Genomic DNA, 10,342 nt, shown 5'->3' on the forward strand with positions numbered 1-10,342 from the left:
GAAAGTCAGTACGATTGTTAGCTCACACGGACAGGGCAAATAAAAAATAACAAAAATACAGTTTACTTTGGGACAATTGTTCCGCTATTAATGAATTAAATGTAATTTTACTTACCAAAAAATCCACTTGTAGCTCATCAGCCAAAACTATCTGGATGAAATCCACTCAATCACACGCCAGATTTTACCATAACGATAAATACACGTGTGGTTCAATTGATTACATCCGACGTTATAATTCAAATGCCCCAACTAACAGCGCGCCAAACTTTCACGGAAAACAAATACTGCATTTAGAAATAAATGTAGCATAATTATAATTAATTAATAAGGGTGAGAGAATTAGATACTAATTTAATAGTATATCTATTCAACACCAAATGGCCTAGTGCTCCGAGAAACCTGGATTATTATAATATTTTATAATATATAGAGTGAGCCATATAGTGACCACTCTCGTGGTCTATCTAGCAAACATATTTTAACCGCGAGAACCGAGGCAGTGGAAGAGGAGTGCAGAAATTTACGCCTGCGCATTTTGAATTTGTTGGCACTGGCAGTTGGAGCTGGTTCATCTGAAGCGACAAGTTCGCCGATAGGTAAAGTTCCTTCTTTTTAGTGTTTCCAAATCCAAATTAAGAAATTTTGAGCTGACGAAAGAAATGCTGATTTTATTTGGCTAATCTTGAAACGTTGACGTACTCAAACGATCTATGTACTTGTGATATTTTTCTGTATTTACCTCCAAACCTTCGTGAGCTGTCTGGAGTAAACATTATCTGAGAGAAATTTTCTTTAAGTAGTAGTAATGGCTAAAAATTTTTTTTTTTGGCTGCTATTTCTACTAAGTTCAATATGTGGCAAAGTAATTTATTTTACTAAGCCCTAATTATATAATATATATATTATATATAGATATATATATATATATATAATATATATATATATATATATATATATTATATATATATAATATATATATATATATGTATATGTATAACTTATAAAATAAGGGCAAAAGAAAAATTCTAATGCCAAATATGCCGAAAAAAAGACAAAATTGTCAATAACCATTATAATTTTGTCTTTTTTTCGGCATATTTGGCATTAGAATTTTTTTTTTGCCCTTATTTTAAAAGTTATTCATAAATTTAACCTTTAAATGTATTTTTTGATATGCTGGCCATTGCTAAAGTTTTTTTCGATAAAAAATTTATCCTACATTAGTTATATATATATATATATATATATTATATATATATATATATATATACATACACACACACACATATATATATAGTGGGAATTTACCAAAAAAAAGCAAAAAACGAAGACGGGTGTGTAAACAACAAGCATTTGTAATGCTCGGGAAGTGAGAAAGTCTTTTACGTTTCAAGCCTACGCTCTTCGACAGAATGGAACACAGAAATAAACCGGGAGAGAAAATTGAAAGTATATATATATATATAAGTGTAAAATACATACATAAAACTGTGTGTTGAAGCCGAGCCATCGAGTGTAACATCGATATTTACTTTGTTAAAGTTAATAAATATAGTGTCTACTAAAAAGTATTCAATATTCTAAAGTGTTTTATATATAACTTGTCATAAAAAGCAACATGTACATGCGTGTGTATACTCATATAAACACACAGACACACAAACTCAGACACTCACTCACACACACACATATTTAAACATAGCCCACGCAGCTGATATATAGTAAATTATTCCTATATGTACATATAGTTAGTAACTTGACAAATCTCTATTTGAATACCAAATATATATTGAATTGAAGAAACGTATATTTGATTAATTTATCTTCCTGAATATATAATAGTATATACATGGAATTTGATTAGGTTGTGCATATTTAAGATAAGCTGTGATATAAGAGTGTTTAATATATTAACGGGGGTTGTTTCTTATAACATTTTACTGGAGTTTCATTCTTTTTCCAACTGATGAAACTTGAATTATTCTATATAGAAGTTTTCAATAGTTGCGTAATCTTTAAGATTTCCTGTCAATTATATGAACAAACATAATGAAACATCTCTCCATTCCAATGCAGCTAGCTATTGAATATCCTGTATTTGTTTCACAAAGCAGCAACCGAATCATTTCTGAAAGTCTTCTGTAATTTAGAAAATTGTATTTGATATCTAATTCAAAGAACTTAGACATTTTATTGTTTTATTTTTAATGGTAAGACGTATGTCATCTCGAAAGGGGTAGTTATATAATCACAAATTCTAACTCTGATAGTCATAATTCATTATCAAACAATACGTCAAATTGTGAATTTCCCGATGTGATCTTTGTTAATGTTAGTAAATATATGATTAAATCTATTGTTTCTTTAACATAGAAGAAAACTTATTAAAATTAGCTTGGTTTTCATATCTAAGCTCCATACTTTACCTGATGTGTCAGCAGCTCCAGTAATATCGTGAGTTGAATATGTTTTTACATGATTAAATTGACTGCTGTATAGCGCTTGTCGGGTAACGGTAGCCCTAACCCTACCTCACCTGACACTGACAAATTAACCTCAAGCACACAAGAGCCCCAAATTTCCCAACAGCTAACCTGGGAAAAAAGTATATTGATTTACAATCCAAAACCTGCTAAACTATCTAAGGAGGTAGACAGTTTGTATGAGCAGATAAAGGTAATCACAGAAGAGTGTGGGAATTTGCCTCGCGCTATGATTGTGTGATAGGAAACCCCAAATACTCATCAGGACTGGCAGAATACGGCAACAATGTTTTTCACTGGCAGACGAAAATCGACACCAGGTGTATAGCAGCAACGGTAGGTTAGAATGAACTTCTTAAAGACTTTCATATAGACATTCCATGTGTTGAATAAGGGTTAAAAGTGTTCTAAAATATGTAAATTATCATGTATAACAAAGATGAATGATGTCACCCGGATGGTGGCTGGAGTCGAGAAGCTACATTTCATTTTTCATTTCATTATTTAATTCATACTTTTCGTTCGATTTTACAAACCCCTGTGTGTTGGCCCCGTGTGAGCAATAAAGATATAAGTTCGTGTGTTGATAGTTCGAATCAGCGTGTTAGATTGTTCGTTATTAAAAGATTGTTGGTACGTCCCGTGAGGTTACTGTCGTTTCGTTCGATTATATTATTACACTCTTGCGTTTATCCATAAGGATATAACATACACACACACACACATATATATGTATGTGTATATATATATATATATATATATATATATATGTGTGTGTGTGTGTGGGTGTGTGTATGTGTGTGTGTGTGTGTGTGTGTGTGTGTGTGTAGGGAGAGTTCACGAAAACAAACAAAAGTGGAAGACAGGTGGTGTATAAAACAAACAGATGTATTAGTATAACGGTCAGGAAATTGAAAATGTCGTTTACGTTTCGAGCCTACGCTCTTCTACAGAAAGGGACACAGAAAAAAAAACAAGGAGAGAAAGGAGAGAAAAAAGAAGAGAAAAAAGAGGAGAGAAAAATACGTGTAGTGGTTACCGATCTATCATATACATATATACATATATATACATATGTATATAATAACAAATTAGATATACCTCCCAATATAGATAAATTTGGAAATAATAATAGAGGATGAAATTAAAACAATGTATAGTGGTATAGTGTAATAACCCCTTGGTTCTAATCACATATAATACCCATAGTTCCCTGCTATCTTCTTCCTCAAATTACCATTTTAGTACCAGTAAAAAAAGGAAGATATGTAATTTTTCTTGTTATTTATCAAATTTAAACATGCATTTTTATTCTCATGTTTAAACTTATACCTCAAATTCTGTATTTGACATATACTTGATTTTACATGATTGATATATATATACTAATTAATATTTATAATGTAAAATTTAACAATTTTTATTCTTAATATTACGAAGTATAATTTTTATTCTTAACTTTCATTTATATTCTTAAATTTTATTCTTAATATTCTATTCTAAATTTCTAATTCGTAATTTTTAATCTTTCATGCTTAATTGTATTGCTTATTTTTAAAGGGATGTAAAATTTGATTTATAATATTCTGAAATAGATCCGGAAGAGATGTTGGAATAATTGTAAACCTGATGATTGCATATATGTACTTATGTATATATACATATATATATACATACATACATACCATATATATATATATATATATATATATATATATATATATATATATATATATATATATATATATATATATATATAATATATATATATATATATATATATATATATATATATATGTATACATTTGTGTATATTTATATATATTGTAATCTTCTAATACTGAAACACGTGTAGTTCTCTCATATTTAATAAATACATGTATTAACTAAAGTATGATATAATTAATGAAGTACATTATGTAGCTGGTAGATTAGGCTATCACCTTTAAGTGTTATTTCGTGATGTGCAAATTGATACCATGTGTTTACTGTCACATATACTCATTGGGTTATTTTTGTATTATCTCAAATAGAATACCCGCATATCGATTAATCTACAAAAATTGAATATTGACTTTTATCAGATACTTTGTATATTTATAGATAAATATATAGATATACGATAAATAAGACCCCAATGCACGATATGTAGATGCATATAACGCTGTAGGGTTACACCTGATTCATTTGGAAATTTGTTTTCCCAAATTATAATATATATACATATATATTTATGTACCACAATCATGTTGCTCATAGTGAGTTTTGTAATTGTTGTTTTGAATCCGATCGCAGACACTTTTGAGGTACAGTCTATACTTTCAGATGCCCAATTGTTCCATTGCGTAAATACTTTCAGTAGCAGTTGAATATGGCTACTACTTGAAAGCTTATCCATGTCCTCGTAGATGTTATAACGCATTCTTATAAGACTTTGGGTATGTTATCAAAGTTGAGAAAGTAACGTACTCAATGCATTGAGATAAACATGTGAGATAAACCAAATAAAGCAAATCTAGATAGAAATAACTGAAAAAGATATAATTTGATGCTGTCTCAACTAAGCAATCTTCTGACCATAATTTGATATTTTCAGCGACTTAAATAGGTTGCATGTAATGATGGTGTTTATATGTAACATAGCATTGTATCTGTGTGTTAATGTTGACGTTGCTTTTGCCAATAAAGCACTTGAAATTATATCAGAATGGTCAAAACATAATTGTATTATATCATTTTGTCCTTTCCGAAGCTATATTGATTCCTGTAAATGCAATAGTCGTATTTAATGGTATATACATAGAGATAGATAGATGTGTATGTATGTGTGTTTGATATTCTATGTCAATTAATGTCAGAACTCCTTTCTCGCAGTAGGAAATAAATGTTTATTTTGTTGATTGCGTTGCAATGCAGTACAATGCTAGCATTTTTGGTACGGGAATTGCGTAATAAATTTGGCACGAAATGACGAAACGACTTATACTAAATTGAAACATGATTGCTTACATATGTGGAGAAAATATTGTCTCTGAACACAAACACAATCACTAGTGTGTGAGAACAACCATATATGCTTATATGTGTGTGTGTGTGTGAGTGTTTTGTGTGTGTGCGGGTGTGTGTAGGTGCATGCGTGTGAGCGTGCTTGTATGTATGTATGGAAAGAATTTGGGAAAAATCTAAAAGTCTAGCCTTGATATTTGATATCGTAATAATAAGGTGAATACTAGAGAGAAAAAAGAAAGAAGTATGTAGAATTGTAATATCGAATGATGCCAAATAGAATTTTGGTAACTATGAATTACAAAATAGCAGAAATTAGAAAATAATTACGAAAATATATGGAGAAGTCCGGATTTATGCGTAAGTAATGTGCTTGTCCCGTTGCTAATCAATATATAAATATAAGAGTTTCTGTGGAACAAAAATGTATTGTATAATAAGGTTATTTTGTCTAGAAGAACTAAGGTGAATGAACCTGCTGACTGGATGCATTATACATACGCCAAATCCTTCACAGTTTTCAGAACCTAAGTAAATCAATCATGTTCATGTGTGAACGGGATTAAATTTAAAATCCAAGTGATTAAACTTTCATCATTTCGAATATAGTGAGAATCAGAACATAACAGCCACTTGATGGTTCGAAGTTATTAAGTATACAGAGAAAACACCTAAAATAAAAATTATAGTACCGATTAAATAATGCCAAAAAATAACATTGGCTCATAGTGTCGGCTTTCCGGTTTTCTTGGCGTATAGATCCCCCACCTGGATGGGACACCGGTCCGTCGCAGGTGAGCTGCAAGATGCAGGAGGAAAGAGTGAGAGAAAGTTGTGGCGAAAGAGTCAGCAGAAGTTCGCTTTTACCTTCTATATTGTTGTGCATGAATGTGGTCAGTGATAACAATACATTTGTTAAAACACGTTTTCATGGCCAGACTTTCTATCTAACAGATAATCCTTCTTAGATTTACAATTACATTTATGCTCATATTAGGTGAAATGTATGTAGCTGATTGAGAAAATAAGGGTTGGAGAAACTGCTTCTAGGATGTCATTAAGGTGTTATGAGTTCAGGTATCACCAAAAATTACTGTGAAGGTCTAATTCAAAAAATATAGTACTAGTCAGATAGTTAGGGCTGTATGAATTGCTCTGCTCACGTCGTTTTAATTCAGTCTGTTAATCTTTTTCTTTTTGAAAATAAAAGATGAGTGCCTAAGTTGGGTATGCAGAAAGCTCCTAAATTGCCCAATGCCGTTGTATATATTTCATTGGCGCCCACGCAACTCCATAAAGATTTAAAGGCACAAAAATATTTATATTACGCATACATGCATTCATAAGTGGATACACACACACACATGCATAAACGTTCCTGAAGTTTATCATTTAAGTATATATGAGCAGGTCTAATATGCAATCATATGCATGAGAATACGTACATGCATAAAACAAAACATACAATTCTGCATATATACATACAAAAATAGGATATAGGTTAGAAACCGACTATTTCTGTATCGGTAAGAAATCTTGAAATAATACTGAATGAAGACATACATACATACATTCATAAATACATGTTTTGACGTAATGGTGAGAATTGAAATGTGTAAATTATTATGCGCTTCCAACTGCTTAGATATTGCCCACATCGTCACATTCTCCTCATCACAGTAATTCTTAAGATGGAATGACAAATAATGTCACCATAATGAGAAATCTCTACATCATTCTACTATTGTGATAAACATTTACACAATATGAGACCCACTCTTTGAGTCTATCTCATTTTTTTCTAGTGAGTGGCCGAGGCAAAATGACCTGCAACGAATTGAAACCGTTGGTTTTAAAACAGAGCGTCCCTATCCTAGACGGATGCTGTAACAACAGCTAGGTGTCCTTCATCCTCAGACATTTGCACACCAAGAAAAGAACCAAATATGTTTCTGTATCCTAACGCTCAGATAGAATGTCATCACATATGCCCATTAACTCGGAACAGGGATCCTCACTGGTACTGCTAATCCAGGAAAAAAAAGTGGCTAACAGATTGTTCCTTAAAACCCCTAGAAGTCCCGAACTGGAGCTACCAGCATGAAGCAGTTTAATGTCATAACCAGGACGATGCACATACATATTTCCATTCATACGCGCAAGCACACCAGAATTAACACGGTAGCTCACACGCGCATGCATGCAATTACATACATATTAATTATAAAAAAGCTAATAGAAATTCTATCAACAAACTGACATGACCTATAAGTATAGCAAATAGAAGGAGTGAGGTTTTGTTTGGTTTAGACAATTAATCTATCAGAAAATATAATACTGTTATAAACCATACATTATTACAAATTTCAAAACATCGTACATAAACGTATTTATATATTTAGCAGTATTTTGTGTATCTTGTATATTGATGCTCCTCTATCGCATAACGTAGCCTCGATACATCAAAAACATAACATCTATACGTATATAGAAAAACGAAAGACACAAATAGAATACAAAATAGGCATAAAGAATGTTTCTTCATCGGTTGTTGGCTCTTTCTTTAGTCTGATATTTCGAGCATTTAACAACAATATACGCTTTCGATAAAACAGTTGCTTCCACAAAGCAAACCAAATAATATTTGGGATTTTGCAGTGGGTCAAAATAGGTAACACAAGCAGGACAGTGAAAACAACCAGGAAGAGTTGCTAAGCTTAAACAAGGTCGTGGTGGCGAACTCGTAAATCAAGCTAGGACAGGAGACAAACAAGAACACGTCTACATTGTTCTAGCTATAACGGAGAGAAAGAAAGAAAGATTGCCGATGGTCACGTAGGCGCCATGCGAGCAAGGAAGGAGGAGTGAGGGACAGAGGGTGACAGAGCAATAGGATAGAATAGTGGGAGGAGTTATAAAAACAAAAGAGAGAAAAACGAAAGAGTAAAAAGATAGTATAGAGTGAGTATCATATAGTTAGATAGAGAGACAGATATGTATGTATGTGTGTTTTGTGTGTGAATGTTGTATGTGTGTTTGTGATTAAGCATCTGATCGAAAATATGTCAAGAACAAGAGATTTTTGTTTTTCGGGGATAAGGGATTGCTGTCAAGACCTTTCCCAGGTCATCTTAACAGCAGAGGCTTCCATGCCGAATCGATATGGTGGATGTTTACAACCATTAGGATAAGAGGAAAAGAACTAACGTGTGTGCAAGATAGAAGAAACTGCAAAAAGAGTCTCTTGTTTGTTATGGAGCAAGAAAAGAGCGAGAATGGAAGTGGAAAGCAGGGGAAGATTTTGAGCAGTGATGAGACCACCTTTGCTGACCCACCAATGGTAAGATGATACGAGTCAGAATCAAAACAACTGGTCATCGTTGAATAATTTTTGATGGCATCAATTAATCCTGGTTAAATCTCCGTCCCCTTGATGAATGAAAACGAAACATTTCGTTTTAAGTGTTATTGATAGTATCCATCTTCACAGATGTGCGTTTGTTTACGCTTGTAATTATCCCCCATCTGCCATGCCTATTGACCACTGTGTTGCTTTGTTTACATCCTCATAACTTAGTAGTGTTATATAAGAATCGCTTTGAAAAAATAAATATTAGGGTCGATAGTTCGAGTAAACAGCATTCAAGTTGGATCCTCAGCATAACTTCCAGAGATCCTACAGCCCCTGATCTAGTCTGTGAAGTTTTTGGCAGTAGATATATGTCTGGCGCAGGCTTAATAAGCCACCATAGATATCATGTAGTAATAAATGTTACAGATTAGAACGATTTTCATGCCGGGGCCAAACTCACTTGCACTCTCTAGCGGAAAACGGGTATAAATTGCACATGTTTATCTCGGTACTTAAGTAAACTCAGAGAAAAATCATCAGAATGATCTGGAATACTATTTTACTCTTTACTCTTTTACTTGTTTCAGTCATTTGACTGCGGCCATGCTGGAGCACCGCCTTTAGTCGAGCAAATCGACCCCGGGACTTATTCTTTGTAAGCCCAGTACTTATTCTATCGGTCAACATTGTCAATGTGCATCGGCCGGGAATCGAACCCGGGCCGCCCGCGTGGCAGGCGAGCATTCTACCACTGAACCACCGATGCAATACTCAAACAGTCAAAAAAATTCATAAAATATCTCGAACCTACAACAAGTTCTGTAGGTCACTGGCAGGATTCCAGAGCCATTGTCGTTCTCACAACAGATAATAGTGTGGTACAGTCTATTTAGTCAGTTATGGCTATATACGTTTGAGTCGACAGCTAACGGAAGCCATCAACAGTTATTATATATACATACATACATACATACATACATACATACATACATACACACAGACAGACATACATACATATATATATATATATATATATATATATATATATATATATATATATATTATATATATATATATATATATATATATATATATATATATAGAGAGAGAGAGAGAGAGAGAGAGAGAGAGAGAGACAGAGAGACAGAGAGAAAGAGTTAGTAAGAGTAAGCAATCGCGATAAACGTGTTTTATATCTATATTGCGTTTGTATCATATTTACATTGACTTTTGAAATGAATGACTTATTTCGTTAGTGTGATTCTAGTAGTACATAAAAAAAAGGACTTTTTGACATTTAAACTAGTGTTACCTCGCAAAACCACTGGGATATAGGACAATATAAATAAACCTTATATTATCAATTTCTTTGTCAATTACGCATTCTCCCTTTAGATGCCGTCTAACATTGAAATAGTTGAGATGGAACGTTAGTAAATAATCGATTGACTTACTATCACTTGATAAACTTTTGGTCAAATAATTATAAGGGAAATGA

The 10,342-nt window shown here is 32.7% G+C and overlaps 1 non-coding gene across 1 annotated transcript; it reads right to left on the reverse strand.

Moving 5' to 3' along the window:
• Nucleotides 1–9,539: 9,539 nt before the first annotated feature.
• Nucleotides 9,540–9,610, reverse strand: Trnag-gcc. Its single transcript has one exon. It is a non-coding gene; the product is annotated as a tRNA-Gly (tRNA).
• Nucleotides 9,611–10,342: the final 732 nt, after the last annotated feature.

This window comes from Octopus sinensis, linkage group LG1 (assembly GCF_006345805.1).
Source record: "Octopus sinensis linkage group LG1, ASM634580v1, whole genome shotgun sequence".
Lineage (NCBI taxonomy): Eukaryota > Metazoa > Mollusca > Cephalopoda > Octopoda > Octopodidae > Octopus > Octopus sinensis.